We start from the raw sequence: 15,946 nt of genomic DNA on the forward strand, positions 1-15,946 counted from the left end.
TGTATTGACAAGGCAATTCAAAAGCACATATTAAATAAGAACACGATCCTTCTTGTTACCATTCACGTGGTTGGAGCGTTGTTTCGCCCTTTAACGTTCTTCTACAATATTTACAGACAGGGCTTTATCACTGGAGTTGTGTGCATCGGTCCATGAACATCAATTGTACTGCTGTTTTTCTATGCGTAATTTAATCGCAAGCACTTAAAAGATGCAAAAAGGTTTCAAGGAAAACATAATTGAAAGACAATCGAGTAAGGAGGTAGAAAAACGCACCCCCCCCCCCCCCGTTGAAGAATCAACCACCGTCGCCCATGTGACTGGATATAAAAATAAATTATTCATTTTGCCCAGTCTCTGGAAGCTTCGATGCGATTATTTTCCCTTCCTTATTTCTTCATTCCCATTAATTTACTTTGTAGTAGAAGAAACGCGAAAGTGGGAAACTGCAGGCATTCTTCGTGAAGGGTGGATTGTGTTCAGTAAACATATGAACATCTTTACGTCAGTTCCACCATCGGTAGGCTAGGGGATGTAGCTCAGTGGTAGAGCGCATGCTTCGCATGTATGAGGTCCCGGGTTCAATCCCCGGCATTTCCAGGTGTCTTATATTACTGTGCTCACATCGCAATCTTCTGGTGAGTGAGAACTCTTTGCTCGTGTTCATAGAGAGCCAGGTTTACACAATTAATTTCAGTCACACACGAAGTGCTACAGTGTTGCTCTGCTGTTTTAAATGTACCTCCAAAGCATTTCGTTCTGTTAACTACCAAATGATTTGAACTAATTTAACGTCATATTCAGAAAATCCAGAGAAGGTCATCAGACTTTTAGTGGCTGTTGAAGAAAACACCTGTTGAATCTCACCAGGGATTTCTTGAGAGATCATTCAGCGAGCGAGTCCTCCCTCTGGACTCCAAACATTTTTAGTTAAACTGTTATTCACATATTCTAACGAAGAGAAACGTTAGTGTCTTCCGGTGTGTGAGCCCATTTCTCAAAAAAAAGTTATATAAATTTAATTGTTCTACTTTTTAGGCTTGCATAGTCTTATTAATATTTCAGTTAAATTTTAACTGTAGTTTTTTTCTGTAGTAACATCAGTTGATATTAATATTAGTCCTGATTTATATGTTTTTGTCATGGTTGATCTTAAGTAATTTTGTAATTAGTTTCAGTTTTGAAAAATCGCGCAGAGAAGCTACCAAAACTGGTAATGTTCATATAATGTGTAATGCAATAGCAGCATTTTGGGTTGAAAACAAAAAGTATATCTTGGTATGAATCCTAACACATCATAGACAGTGTTCTAGGACTTCTCGCTTCAGATAAAGTTGTCAATACATCATCGATGTCTACTCAATCAATATCAGCAGTGTTATCGCTACCGAGCGGTAATATAGATCCTGGCAATACTTCGTGAAATCATTGTAAGAAAATCCAAAATACTACGGAAGGAATCAAATTTATACGTTTCTTTGGATCGAGAATATGATCATTATGAGACTCAAAACATGCCTGTCTTTTCTTTTTTCGAGGACAAATGGATTATTGAGGTGTAAAGATGGGTTCAAAACCAAAATCACCTGCTATCGCTGCTGTTTCTCCAAATCCTTCAACTGATCATCGATATCGAGGAATAATATATAGTTTCTTCAAATCCTTCAACTAATCATCGACATAGAGAAATAATATTATACAACTTGTGGTTTTCTGTTAATTGCCAATTTGACTGTAATTACATCTTCGTTTACAGATGTCTTGCATGTATCACATGGTATAATAGTCGTCGTGCGTCCTCAGTTAAAATGTTTTAAAAAGTACGACAAAAGTACAACATTTATGGTTACATCCATATTAAAATGAAGGTAAATATACCAAGATATTAAAATACAATTATACAGTTCTAACTTAATAATGCCTGTGAAGTTTTCCAACAAATCCGAACTGTAATTTTGAAATATTATAGCTGAGAATGAAAAGAGAGTACAAAGATCAAATTCAATGAGTGAAAATGCACCAGTAGTTCTCTAAACTGAGTTTCTTCCCTGAAATGACTCGCTAGCGAAGCACCAAGCAGCCTTGAACGGATCGCGGAAATCAAGTATACAGTACAGATGGATTCAGAGTGTGCTTTCCAACTTTTGTGCAACATTTTCCTTTGATAGGGCAGAGTTGTTTTCACAATCTGGGTTAAATAAAAAGGAGTGACGACAGTGTTAAACAGCTTTCCTTCTTGGGGAACAACGGTTGTGTTCCATATTTCTAATTATTTTGGTTTCAAGATCGCAATTTAGTGTGAAACATAAACGCCAGCTGGATAAGCTTTATTAATTTCCCTCACGGGATCAATAAAGTATCTATCTATAAATCTCTTACACGTCATTTACAATGGCCTTTCAACTAATAGCCCGTGCAGGGATCAAACTCTAGCTGTTCGTACAGTACGAGTTGCGTAAGGCTCTGTAACGCGCAGATGAGAAATTAATCTCTGCTTCTTCATTATACACACAGTGAGCTATATATGCGGGCTTACTGCCTCCTACGGGATCTGTATTTGATTGCAGTATAAGACCGGCCGTGGAGTTAAAGTGAGACGGGTGTGTACATTAAAAGGCTCATAGCGTCCCTGGGAGGGCTCAACCCACCACCCTTTCGGTTAACAACCGAACCACAAAGACTCATGTACAGCTTAACACTTCTCGGTCTCGGTGAAAGTGATACACTCCGTAAAATTTCCAGAGATTTATTTATTTTTAAATGAAAATCACCAACAGCGGCCGAGATCTACTGGAGTTTTTTCATTCTATACTGCGATTTCTGGAGGGTACCCTGTGGAAATACGAGTTTTGACGAGAAGGGATGGACATATAAGGTCAAAAGGCTTGGGGAATTGAACTTTAAGGTGAAGACTGCGGGTTCAGTAGCAGCAGAACCTGATCAGTATCAGTTGACTCCGATATACTTTGAAAATGAACTTGGGGATTTAGAGTCAGACGTGCTACCGTTGCACCATGGGGTACTTAATTGAAAAAAATAGGAAAAAAAATCAGTGTTCCTGGATCTGTAATTGAGAACAACACCTGCACAAGAGCTGCGCAGGAAGAATAAAATGTGGTCTGGGAAGAAGAGACTCTCTTCGGAAGAGCGGCGCTCTTAACGGATTTTTTTTTGTCTCCTTTGGGGAATTCAAAGGGGCTGAGAGATGTGAACTCGTGGCGCAACGGTAGCGCGTCTGATTCCAGATCAGAAAGCTGCGTGTCAGCTATTGGTTTTTCAGGTTCTGCTGGTCCTGAACACGGAATTCACACCATGCAGTTGAGTTCTATCTGTACACCACATAGATAATCTAAACAAAATAGAGCAGTACAGGACACGCAGTGTGGAGCTCACACAGCGAATAGCCTTGAACACAAGAGAAAAGGCACCGTTCACATCTGCTAAACATCACGTCCAACTTTAGAGACAGCTGCATCAGAGAATGGAATCCCGGAAGTTTCAGATAACTTCTTTTAATTCAGGTTCAATCAAACCTGAAAGTTAATGAGTTTCCGGACACTTTTGTTTTATTAAAAAAGTGTCTGAAGCCTGAAAATGTAATTTGAAAAAAAAAACGCTATTGTACATTTGCAGGTGCTTTTTGTAACGATTTGCTATTTCATGCTGGAAAACAAAGGAAACAGACCCAACGTTTGCTTTCAGGTGCGGTTCATTACATAATAGACATCTATTACTGAGGAGCTTGAATATAATTTACACGAGCCAGGTAGAAGTCGAACCTACAATCTTATGATCCGAAATCAGACGCGTTATTTATTAAACCGCTGACATTTCACATAACCTGAATTCCCCCATAGTGTGCTCAGCGCCGCTACTAGTAATGCACCGCTCCGTCTAAAATTTCAAAGTGAAAAACATGTGTTTTCTGATTTTTATGAGTTTTAAAATATAATCTCTTTAAATATGACAAGGGTTTTATGTTTCGCACTGAAATTCCGATTGATTGAGAATTCAGAGAAAGACTGTTTTCTTCCACAACACCATATAATTATCACATCCACCAGACTCTCCAACCTCTCCAGACCTTGCTGGGTGAGCAATTGCTCCGATAAATTAGGTCACGTATCATGTTAAATCATTTCTTCTCAACACATTTCCTGGTGCACGTTTTCTCTATGAAAAAAAGTACATTTTTCCCTTGCACGATTTTTCGTTTTTATCAAAGCGTACAGAAAGAAAAAAGAAGAAGAAATAGTGTCGCAAAAGAACTCTGTCGCCCTTGGGAGATGTCAAACGCATTGGACATGAAAAATGCCAGATTAAAGCCAGTTCTCTTCGTTTCTGTGTCGGGGCTGCTATGTAAAAGAGGCAATTTGCTCTGAGAGCAGGTCCAGCGCTTACTAAACGCAGATGTCTCAGAGCGGTGTGTCCAAGTGGCTGTAAAAGGTGATGGTTGTCCTGTCACCGTAGCTTAGTTGGTTAAAGCGCCTCTTTATGAAACAAAAAAAACGAAATTCAAATCCCAGCCGTGTCTTTCTTCCTTTCTTGTAGTACAGAACGTACCATTTTGGGCACTCACAAAGGGCTTGTTTTCGTTAAATGCATGTGTTCATTTCCTTTCTGGAAAACTTATTTTTGATTAAATTCAAACAGCTTGCGGAAAATGAAATCCAATTCTTGGTTATCAGTGCAGAAGAAATATTACCGGCTGGCAAAATAAACGGTTAGAGATTTTTTTTTTTAACCGGGAATTTGTGATTCGAGAGAAAAACCTACATGTCAGTCTCTGTGGCGCAATCGGTTAGCGCGTTCGGCTGTTAACCGAAAGGTTGGTGGTTCGATTCCACCCAGGGACGAGTTTCTTTGGCGATGTAAATATTGTCTTCGGTCGATTGGATTTCTCAGCGAAACCATAGCCATTTTAATATTTGCAACAAATGCGAGTGTTTAACACGTGTCAGGATCACCAGGAAATGTCCAATAATGCCCACCATCGTAACTCCCCAGAAAACCATATTCACCCAAGAAAAATGATCGTCGAATCGTCATTTATACTCCAGTTGAATCCTCTGCTGAAATATATTAAAAATACAATGCAGGTTTGTTTGAGAACTTGACAAGCATTGTTACGATAGCACTGTGCAGTTGGATTTTGATATTTTGACATATTTACCTTAAATTTAAACATAAATACTATACAGTCTATTGTAATTATAAAATATGTCAGCTGAGGATGCAAAGGGTTGAAAGGGAAAGGTCAGAGGGTATAGTAACAACAAGGTTAGGATTTGTGGAGGTGGTAGGGGTGTTGATGGTTTCTCTCTGTAGAGGATGATTGAATGTTTTATCCTTCTCTGAAGTGAGAAACTGGAAGAGTTGGGAGTTGAGAGATCTGATGAGGTTAGATATAAAAGGAAGTTGATGTGGAGCTGTTAGCAGTAAAAATTACTTAATGTCTTTGATGTTGTCATCAAAGATAAACTGTAGTCAGCAAAGATAAAAAGAAAATTATCTTTGCTTACTGCCCTGTCTTTCTCACACCTGAAGAAGGCTCCACAGCCGAAACGTTGTGATTCTTTTCTTCTCTTTTCAGCAGGAATAGTCCTTTACTTGTTCCTTTGCAGCCTACGCTTGCTGACACAGCTACTCACCTGATATTTAACATTCCTATAATCACAAATATGAATACCACTGTGGGTATTTTTTCCATGATTATTTATTCTGTCATTGAAGCATATTTTATATCATACCGAAGTGTCATAATCACTGAAAATTTTTTTTTTTCATTTAGAAAATAAGAAAATGATAAATCACTATGAATTGCATTTAGCCTGTTCTGATCTAGATATTCTATATACTTTAACATGCCATGTTCACAACGTCACAACTCATTTGTGTTGTAATAACAAATGTACATACTGTTGGTGACATTGAGATTTTTTGGTAATGAGGAAGGAGGGACATGCAATGTTCACAGGATCAAATTTAAAAAACAATACAGTAAAATTTATTGTACTTCGGGATTATGAGAGCCTGTTACATTGTGTCTCACACCTCAGTGTCAGAATTTTGAGACGTTTTTATAACCAGGGGGAAAACACTTTAACCAAATCAGCCAAGGTGCTGTCAGAGTATTAACATCATGTCTGCGTCGGTGATTACAGCTGACTATCGCTGGAGGACAGTTCACTGTGAACAAGTCAACCTCAACTGTTCTATGCTGCATTCTACCCTAGTGGTAAATATTGGTTTCCGTGCGTGTAATATTCCTTTTTTTGTCAAATATTTTCAAGCACAAAGTTTGCTGTTGAAAATAAGCCTTGTGGTTCTCAATGTTGTGATCCTTTTCCCCCAGTGTCACCCAAATTGATACATTGTGCTTTGGCAATTCTTCAGGCTATATTGTTTAGAGGAGCTCAGTTGAATTAGTTTGCGTAGATAAAGTATTTCTTTTCCCTTTAATCCTTTAAAACATATTACATTTTCAATACATTGTATCTTTCTTCCTACTAATTGTAGCGGCAATGCTTGTTAATAAGACAGAATTAAGTGTTGCTGTGCTTTCCCAAATAAGGCCCCATCTCTCTCTTCATCTCTGTGGTGCAGCCACAGAGAAGCTATTCATGCAGGCTGATTTAAAGATGTTTTCTTTTGATAAGGGACAGCTCCCAAATGGGGATGCATTTAGCTAAGCCTGGCTATCATGATCAATGGTCATCCATTGGCGCCTATCTGTCTAGGGAGTGCCAGATGGACATCTGGACTGCATTCCTAAGTGTCAGGAGTAAGTGACTCACATCTCACCTTGATCAACCAATCAGGGACTGGTAGGGCCGAGTAACCTACGTGGAATTCTGATGCCCATGGAACTTTCAGCCAATGAATGAGCTGAAGTTCCTCCAGGTAAAAACAGGCAACACAGAGCTCCCAGAAGGAGAATTTCTAAGGAGAATTCCAGGGGTGCGAGACTATTCTAAAGAATTCCAGGGAAGGACGGCCCAGGAGCAGAAAGGCTCCCAAGGGCAGGACATTCTCGCAGCGCGCCTCCTGACCATCCTGATACATTTTCAATACATTGTACTGAATCATTCTTCCTACTAATTGTCATCATTTTTTTTCTGGCTTGATCTTGTAATCAGAGATATCAGAATATTCCTTAAAAACTAGTAAAAGAAGAGGGACAGATTCGTGCACACTAAAAAATATGAAAGGGAAGCAGGACACAGTAACCACCAAACATCTTATAGATTATGAATGTGCCTGAATTTTTTCAGTGATTTAGAGGGTTCTGCCATTTTAGATGTTATGCTGTTCCTGTGTGATGTATCAAATGTGTTATTTAAATCTCCAGTCATTACTATATCAGTCTTAAGGCCTTGCAGTATAGATTGCAATTCATCCAAAAATGCCAAGTTTCCCACTGGTGATACACACAAGGAAATTCATGTACATTCCCCCCCCAAATCAACAAATTTAAAATCAAATACCTCCCTCCTCATCTGCAGGTGGAGAGATTAATGTCAGAAGAAATACAGGTTTAAAAGTCAGGAGCATTGATAGTCCTATTTTAAAATTATGCTTAAATGCTCACAATATATTTAAAACGTTCTGTAAAATGCAAAAATAATTAAAAAATATTAAAATAAGGTTAAAAGAAATGATACACAGTTATAAAGCTCAGGAATGATCACTTTGAAGTTACAATCCACTTACAATATGCCAAAAATGGCAAGAATATGTAAAACAAGTGTATAAAATTAAAAAAAGTTTAAAATAAATACTTAATACTTTTAAAATTCAGGAATGTGATTGGTCAGATGCTTACGATGAGTGTTGCTGGTGTTTCGTGTGATTTAGCGAATTGAAACAAAATATTCAATTTAAAAACGGCAAGAGCTCGTATGAAAAAAAAGTTCGTAATGTAAGTATCTTTGTTGTAAGAACTGCGCCATAACTAGTGACTGGTTTATATTCAGTTATGTGCATTGGGAACAAAAGGGAAACTTACATGGATTTTATTAGGTTTTAGGAATCAGAAAATGTATTTTTACACGTTTATGCCTAAGAGCAGAAATAACTTCCTGCTTTCAGCGCTTTTATTGTTTCTGCTTGTAACCTCGAACAGAAAAACCCAGTACTGACTCACAGAAACGCCCCGGAGTTTCGGTGTTTCTGGGATTTAAGAGGGATGTATGAAGACAGTAAAGGGGAGTTTTTTTTCCCCCGCTGTAGAGTATGAAGGCGGTGTGACGAGTCTGGAGGGAGGAGACGCACATTCCGCATGGAGAGCGCAGAGCAATGAGTTTCACCTGCAACTCGCCGAGTCCTGTCCTATATAACCGCTGAGCCCGGGTACCCAAAGTCTCCAGCCAGTGTTGGAGATGTACAATTTCAATAGTTGTTTTTTTAAGCAGGAGCCGGGATTTTTTCGCTGCTATTATTATTATTATTATTTTATTATTGGAGTTAGTGGTTACTGTGCTAGACTGGCGCGAATAGCGCTTCTATTCATTTTCTCTGCTCAAATACTCTGCTGGGCAAAGCTTAAATTAAAACCTTTTTCTGAAACATTGAGTGTGAGGGGTAACAGGTGGAGTTTAAAGCCAAATAAAGGGCTGTTTTGGATGAAAGCAGTAGATTGGGTCGAGCTCGTTACTGACCTCACTCACGCAAACTCCATACGAGGTGTTCGGGGCTACGATAAAGAGAACAGTACCTCCTTGTGATGTATCAAGAATACACATAATAATGAAGCCCATTTCCGCCAGGGAGTGAGAAAAAACCGCGCTATGGTATCTCATATTTGCGATTTCGAAATTATCCCCATATATTTCTGTCCTTTTGTTATTGTAACGGGTTCTAGGGTTTCTGTCCTTGTCGCTCCCGCCCTAGTTCATGCCTCACTGTATAGGCTCGAACCCAGGTCTTGCCAACTAAGCTAAAGACCTTCAAGTAAAAAAGGAATTGTACCAGAACTCGTTTTGGATAGGTTTGTGAAATTTGAGTTAGATACCTAACTCACCAGAGCTGTTTTTATAACAAAATATGGGAACTGGAAGAAAAGCAATAGGGCACTGATGGAGTTTATAGACTGTGATGCAAATACAGGAATAACTAAGAGAGGAGGGACTAGTTCAGGAGCACAACCAGCTCTCCCCTGCCCAATCTCACAGCAGGGTCTGTTGTACCCCAACATGAAATTCAGAATCTTGGAGCTCAGCTTTTGATCACTCAGCTGAGAGATGAGCCCTGGGCGTATGGGGCAAATACGGGAGACGCGTTACTCGAGGGAGAGTTTTTATCCCTAAGGGATGACTTGTTTTACAACAGCAGACAATATAATGAAACAAAACCTCTGTTCTGCTGCTTCAGGCTGGTTCCACTGGGAACAAGTGGGGCTAGGAGCTCGTGAACAGCAATTGGCCCAGTGGGCAAAAGATGTAGAATATACTTCTATTAAACACATACCTTAGACATATAAATGTGGTCAGCACAAAGCAGACAGAGCAGTCCCTGAATTCAAAGAACAGATTTGTTAAAATCCCTTGTACCACTTTAGATTGATCTCGGTTAGAACAAGACCATCAGACGTGAGGGGAATTCGGAACAGGAGCCTCTGCTTCGTCGTTTATTGAGCTTCTGATCAACGTCTGAGTGAAAATTATTTATTGTCTTTGATTAAAGTACACAAAAGGGACCTTCCTACGAGCCGGAGTCAAACCAGCGACCTAAGGATTCAACGCTGTTTCCACAACAGTCCTCCGCTTTATCAACTGAGCTATCGAAGGGATGACAGGAGTTGTTTCTTTACACATACTGCCCAATGTAGTGTCATGTTCCGGGTGATTTAAATCCCAGTTTAACATCAAGTTTCCAACTCGTTTCCTTAGTCTTGTTTACCTTGAATTTAAGACACGAACCAGGATTCTACTGTATAAACGTCCAGGAATATTACACAATGTTTGATGGGGCATCAATCACTCCAGGCGGAAATTGACTTATTTTTTTTCTAGAGGGATCATATTAAACCTTTCATTTGGATCGAGAAGAGGATCACCATGAGACACAAAACATACCTGTCTTTTTTCTTAAAATCGAAGAATTCTTGAATTTAAGACTACAACGAACTCAGCCTGCAGCTCCTTAATTAACCTGTTCTTAACTTCAAGGAACTCAATCCTGAGCCCTCTAGAGGTTACTGAAATAGAGGACTGATTGAAATGAAGAAATTCAGAAGCAGACTAAGCGGAACACTGGATCACATTAGAATATTACCCTTTATAGTGGGAATAAAACTGTCACGACATAATGAATTTACGCATCAGTTGCTTGGAATATCATTGTAATATTTAATTTGCTTTCCTGTCACACCACTTTTATTAATTATGAAGTTTATCAATACACGTTTATTTAAAACAATGTCATTTATTATTAATACAGTTTCATTCCGTCTTTATTAGAAGCTGTATCACAGATAATGCATATAAAGCCTTCAGTATGCGATTGTGAGTTCAGTTATCCCAGGGAGTGAAGAGAACTGAAATTAAGTAAAATGACATTTAAATAGAGTGTAAGTCTTAAAAGTTACCTCTCACTTCAAAATATTTACAAGACTCTACCAGGAGTGGGGTTTGAACCCACATGGACATTTGTCCATTAAGTCTTAAATCCAACGCCTTAACCACTTGGCCATCCTGGTCAACAGCAACTTTATCTCCGTTGTTTAACATTTCAATATGATTCAACTATTTAAAAAAAATAAACCAGGGCCCTGTCACAGAAACGTACCCCGTTCTGCCGCGCAACAAACGGGTACTTAGCACAGTACTAAAGAGGAGCTGTGTTTACTGTCAGCAGACATTTCCTCATTTCGAAAGACGTTTTCGCCTTCTCTCAGCTTTTTAAAGACGGTCATAAACGATCAAGAAGTAATTAATTTCAGTTTGAAGTCTGTTTCTTTTGTCTCCGCTTTTGATGAAGAAAAGCCGTGCGTGGGAGATCCCCTCTCTGAAGAAGTTTGCCGTCACCCTGCAAGAGAGAAGATCCATCATTCACCGAGGCAACCGCTGAGACAATTAACATTAAACACGTGAAATGCGAGATGCTTTCTACTTAGGGATTTTTTCGTTTCTACTTTGTCAGAAGTAGGACTTAAACAAAGGTCTCCAGGAAAAGCTGCAACCTAAACGCAACACCTTAGACCACCAACCATCCAACCTGTGTCTCTTATATGGAATTATATTTTATTTCTTTCTACTTGTTGAAAATAAAAAAGTGAAATCATGTAATGAGGGAAATGTCTTTTTTCATGGGAAAAACTAGTACGAGCAAATGTAAAGTTAGAGCAGCGCTCAATAAAAACGATCAGAAACCGAAAGCGCTTCTTATGCGGATCAGTATATTCCGATGCCGGTGGTTCTGCAGAATAAGAAAAGCCGATCTCAAAGCAGTGGGTTGCCATTACGGCTACTCTGGCTGCAGCTGTTTTAAGATCTACTCAGCGGCACAGAAAGTTGTAGGAGGTCAGACTGGTTTGCGCTGTCTGAAAAACAGTATGCGAATTTAAGCTTATTTAAATAAGATTATTTACAATATAATACATGCTCCAAAAGCGTTAATCCTGCAGTGGCTGCTATTTGAAACGCCTTCATAAATGACGTGTAATAGAGATTTATGCAGCTGGCTTCTATGCTTCACAGTATGTTGCAATCAGGAAAATAAACCTATAAGAAATGTACAATACAAGGTCTGTTCCCAAACGTGAAAGCTGTATTACACTGATGTCGGTCTTTTTGAAATAATCCAGATTGTAAAAACGACTGCGCCCTAGCAGATCAAAATATTACAAGAAGGCTGTAAAGCACACTCTGAATCGATCCGAATATTTAATTTCCCGGTCCGTTTAGGCTACAACAGGCAATTTTACGTTTATCCAGCAAAGCATTTCTCAGTTTAGTGAACTACTGGTGCTTTTAAGAGATCTGAACGTAGTTCGTCAGGATGGCCGAGCGGTCTAAGGCGCCAGACTCAAGGGCTCCTGTCTTTCCATTGCTTGGGTGTTCTAGTCTCTGAATAGAGGCGTGGGTTCAAATCCCACTCCTGACAAATAATACCTTTTCTCTGTCCTGCATTTTCCCTTCTTGTTGCGCTCGCTGACAATGACAGGAAGAGGAAAACGGATAAACCGGTTTGCGGGCACATGATGGGCAGGGAAATGCTTCGTGAACACTTCAATGTGATTAGCAGAAAGTCAAATAGGCTTCGATTCTCCCTTACGTTCGGGCTGCCTGTAATCGAGTAAAGATTTACTGCAAAGTATGTATTCCAATGTGAAAGACCGAAATATAAAGCCAGAAAAAGATTTATTAAAACATATCTGTTTTCCTTGTGGTTTATCCTTTATTTAATTAAATGTGGCATTGTGAAATCAACCTGTAGCCCTACCGAATTTAGTCACTCTCCCAGTGACAGCGGCAGGAGCAGAGAGATTATATCAGAGCTCGAACAGAGAGTTCGGAAATCGAGGGAAATTGATTTACAGAACATTTTATTAAACTTTCCTATCTGCTCGGCCTTACTGAAGTATTTTAGCTTTTTTTTTGTCTATTTCTATACTTTACAGTTGTAAACTTAAACTTGTCCGTTTAGCCAGAGAAGAGAGATATAAGCGCTATACCCCACGGTAACCTCCGATTCCAATAACCTTGACTAAAGCAGGAAGATCAGTTTCTGCTCGAGACAGCAGTTTTCTGAACTGTAAATCTCCAACAGTAGCTGGAGACGGTGTGTGTCCGGGTTCAGCAGCTATACAATTCACGTGTCCTCCCTCCTTTATTACCTTCATACACTCCTCTTAAACCACAGCAAACTCCCGGAATATTTCGGTGAACAGGTAGTGGGTCTTTCTTTCCGAGATCACAGGCAGAAAAAATAAACACGCTGAAATAAATTTCCTAAAATCCAAAGAAATACAGGTACGATTCTGATGTATCTCAATAGTTTTGGCACGAATTTGCAATGCTAATCTATTGGGCTCTGCACGCGTGGGCTCGAATCCCACTCCCGTCGGTTTGAGCCTTTGTGTTCTGTTTCTAAGTTGGGTTGGCGGTCTTTTGCTACTTTAGGAGAGCAGCAATATTTCTAGCGTTGGCTGAACATGGCTTAGTAGCTGACAGACAATAGTCTCTTAATATTTCGGCTAAATTTATGTTTTGTACTGCTTTCACCTGATATTAATAGTAGTCCTGATAAACGGTTTTGGGACATGGCGCATCTTGAAAAATGTTCTTGTGAATTTCAGTTTGAAAAAAATGCACGCACCAGAAACCGGAACTGGTCGTGTTTACATAATACGCAATGCAATAGCAAAGATTGGATTTGAAAATAAATCTTGCTACGAGTCCTTAGTTGTTACAAGAGGCGTTTTAGCACTTTTAGCTCATAAATCCATCTTCCATTTGTACTCCATCAATATTAGCAATGTTATCTTTACCTAGCACTAAATGTAGCTCTAAATAAATGCAAATTTTAAAATACATTTAAAAATAAATGCTATTCCATATATTGTAACTTTGTGGTATTTAGAATTTTTATCTGAGGATGCAGGGGAAAGTATTATACAACTGTGAAAGAGGCTCGGATTTTAATACAATTTCGATCAAAAGAAAACCAAAATCCGTAAGATTGAATTTGACCTTCAGTTGAAATATTTGAAGAAACTCTCAAAGAAGCAACTGCAGTAGTGGAGAGATTTGATCCGATGTTCCGATGTTTGCAGTTCAATAATCCATTCGTCCTCGAAAGAAGCAAAGGCAAGTATGTTTTGAGTGTCACCATGATCCTCTTCTCAATTCAAAAGAAAGTTTTTATGTGATCCTGTTCCCACTAGAAAAAGAGTCGATTTCTGCCTGCACCGATGTCCCTTCAAATGTTTTATAAGAACTATGGACGTTTATAGAGTAGAAGCCTGGTCCATTTCTTCTACTAAACGAGACTATGGGAGTGAGTATTTTGATATCGAACTGGGATTTAAATAAAGAGGAACACTACACTGCATTGGGCTACGCGTGTGACAAAACATTTACTTTCCGACCTCTCGATAGCTCAGTTGCTAGCTCTTAAGACTGTAGACAACAACAGCAGGCGTTTCTTATGTCCCTGGTTTGAATCCAGTTCAAATGATGGTGTTTTCTTGTTCCTTAATCAAAAAGTGAAAATTTCGAATTTGTCTTTCACTTTGATGTTCACCCGAAACCTCAGTATACAAAGAAGTAGAGGCTCCTGTTCTGATTAATCCTCAAGTCTGATTGTTTTGCTTAGACCTTTAAAATGTACACTGTTGACTGTTTGCGCTTCCTAACACAATTAAAAACCCGCCGACAAGTTACCGATCGGGAGTTTAGTTCAGTGATAGCGCGCACTTAAGACTCTCCGTTTTCTATCGCCGGCATCTTTGTATTCTTTTTAAACGCGATATCTTTTATTCTTCGTGTGTGAATTTCAGGGAGACTCATAAACCCTTTGTCTGTTTTAAAGATACATTATTTTAAACCAGACATAATGAAAGACGGAGTAATTAGACACACGTACAAAACACATGAATCTAATTGAGAAAATGTTGACCGTGGCGATGTACAGTATTACTAGCTGCTCTGAACTCAATGTGGTGCTGTATGGGAATGCGATGCAAACGCCAGTGGCACAATGGATAACGTGTCTGATTACGGATAAGAAGACTTTAGGTTTCTACTCCTTCCCGGTTCGTGAAGAAGCTTTTAAACCACGCTACTCAACACTGACATCGTAGTGTGTGCGGTCCTACACAACCTTACTATCAACTAGATGAGTCTTCTGTTCCATCCCGATTCTTTCCGCACATTCCTGCTATTTCACTACCGTTATTGTAGGACAACAGCCACAGACACGAGAAGATATACTATTCCGAACAAATGTCTTAAATAATCAAGTTGAAAAGGGTGACAATAAGTTTTTGTTTCTTTAACGTAACCTTACTTTTGCCTGTAAAGTTCACATTCTTTTCTGTAGCCGCAAATCCCCAATATTTCTGCTGTCTCCCGAGAAACACAAGCGTGAAGTCAAATCATATTAAATAACACAACACATCTATTAATTTAACACCCAGATGTGACAGAACACATGTAAGACTTACACACAGCCTTTAATGTGCGATAGTGAATTTGCAGGTATCCTGGGGAGGGAAGAGAACTGATATTAAGGAAATACATATTTAAAGGGGATGCAAGTCTTAAATGTGTTTTGTCACATCTGGGTGTTAACTGAACAGTTTTTTTAGCATTATTTATTGTGTTTTGACTCTATACTTGTGTTTCTCAGGAGACAGCAGAAATATTGATGTTTACATTTATATTCACATTCCCGGTGATATTGACTTAGGTACTCAACTATTTACTTGTAGTTTGACTCGTGTCAAAAGTTGAAAATCTCTGCAAACATCAAGATGGCTAAGGACGTGGAAAGAAACTCAATCACATTTAGAGAAGGTAATGTTTAGATCGGATTAATTCGAAGTGTGTCTCTGGGTGCGTTTGATCTACTAACGTTGTGTTTAACTGAAGGACACCCTGACTGAGTGTGCCATAGAAACTGACACACGTCGTATTTTTTCTACATTCACAGATTTTTGGCTAAAGTAAAAAAAAAAATCGTTGTCATTTTCTTGCCTGCTGGCAGTAATTCTTTTGCACTGATAAGAAAGATGAGCAATTTATCTTTCGCAATGTGTGGATTTCTTGAAAAACAAGTCGTGCCAAAAACGAAATGAACATTTCATTTAAACATAATGCTGAAGAATATTGTCTGTAACAATAAACGGTGCGCGAAGACAGGATGACAGGCACCGCTGGGATTTGAACCCAGGATCTCCTGTTTACTAGACAGGCGCTTTAACCAACTAAGCCACGACGCC

The 15,946-nt window shown here is 39.1% G+C and overlaps 5 non-coding genes across 5 annotated transcripts; 3 read left to right on the forward strand and 2 right to left on the reverse strand.

The window, feature by feature from the left end:
- The first annotated feature begins 528 nt into the window (after positions 1–528).
- On the forward strand, positions 529–600 carry trnaa-cgc (transfer RNA alanine (anticodon CGC)). The gene has a single exon. It is a non-coding gene; the product is annotated as a tRNA-Ala (tRNA).
- Positions 601–4,782: 4,182 nt separating this feature from the next.
- On the forward strand, positions 4,783–4,856 carry trnan-guu (transfer RNA asparagine (anticodon GUU)). Its single transcript has one exon. It is a non-coding gene; the product is annotated as a tRNA-Asn (tRNA).
- A 5,760-nt stretch (positions 4,857–10,616) lies between these two features.
- trnal-uaa (transfer RNA leucine (anticodon UAA)) lies at positions 10,617–10,699 on the reverse strand. Its single transcript has one exon. It is a non-coding gene; the product is annotated as a tRNA-Leu (tRNA).
- Positions 10,700–11,994: 1,295 nt separating this feature from the next.
- Positions 11,995–12,105, forward strand: trnal-caa (transfer RNA leucine (anticodon CAA)). The gene is made up of 2 exons: positions 11,995–12,032; positions 12,060–12,105. It is a non-coding gene; the product is annotated as a tRNA-Leu (tRNA).
- A 3,767-nt stretch (positions 12,106–15,872) lies between these two features.
- trnat-agu (transfer RNA threonine (anticodon AGU)) lies at positions 15,873–15,946 on the reverse strand. Its single transcript has one exon. It is a non-coding gene; the product is annotated as a tRNA-Thr (tRNA).

The sequence above is a fragment of the Atractosteus spatula genome, assembly GCF_055471065.1.
Source record: "Atractosteus spatula isolate fAtrSpa1 chromosome 10 unlocalized genomic scaffold, fAtrSpa1.hap1 SUPER_10_unloc_7, whole genome shotgun sequence".
Taxonomy (NCBI): domain Eukaryota; kingdom Metazoa; phylum Chordata; class Actinopteri; order Semionotiformes; family Lepisosteidae; genus Atractosteus; species Atractosteus spatula.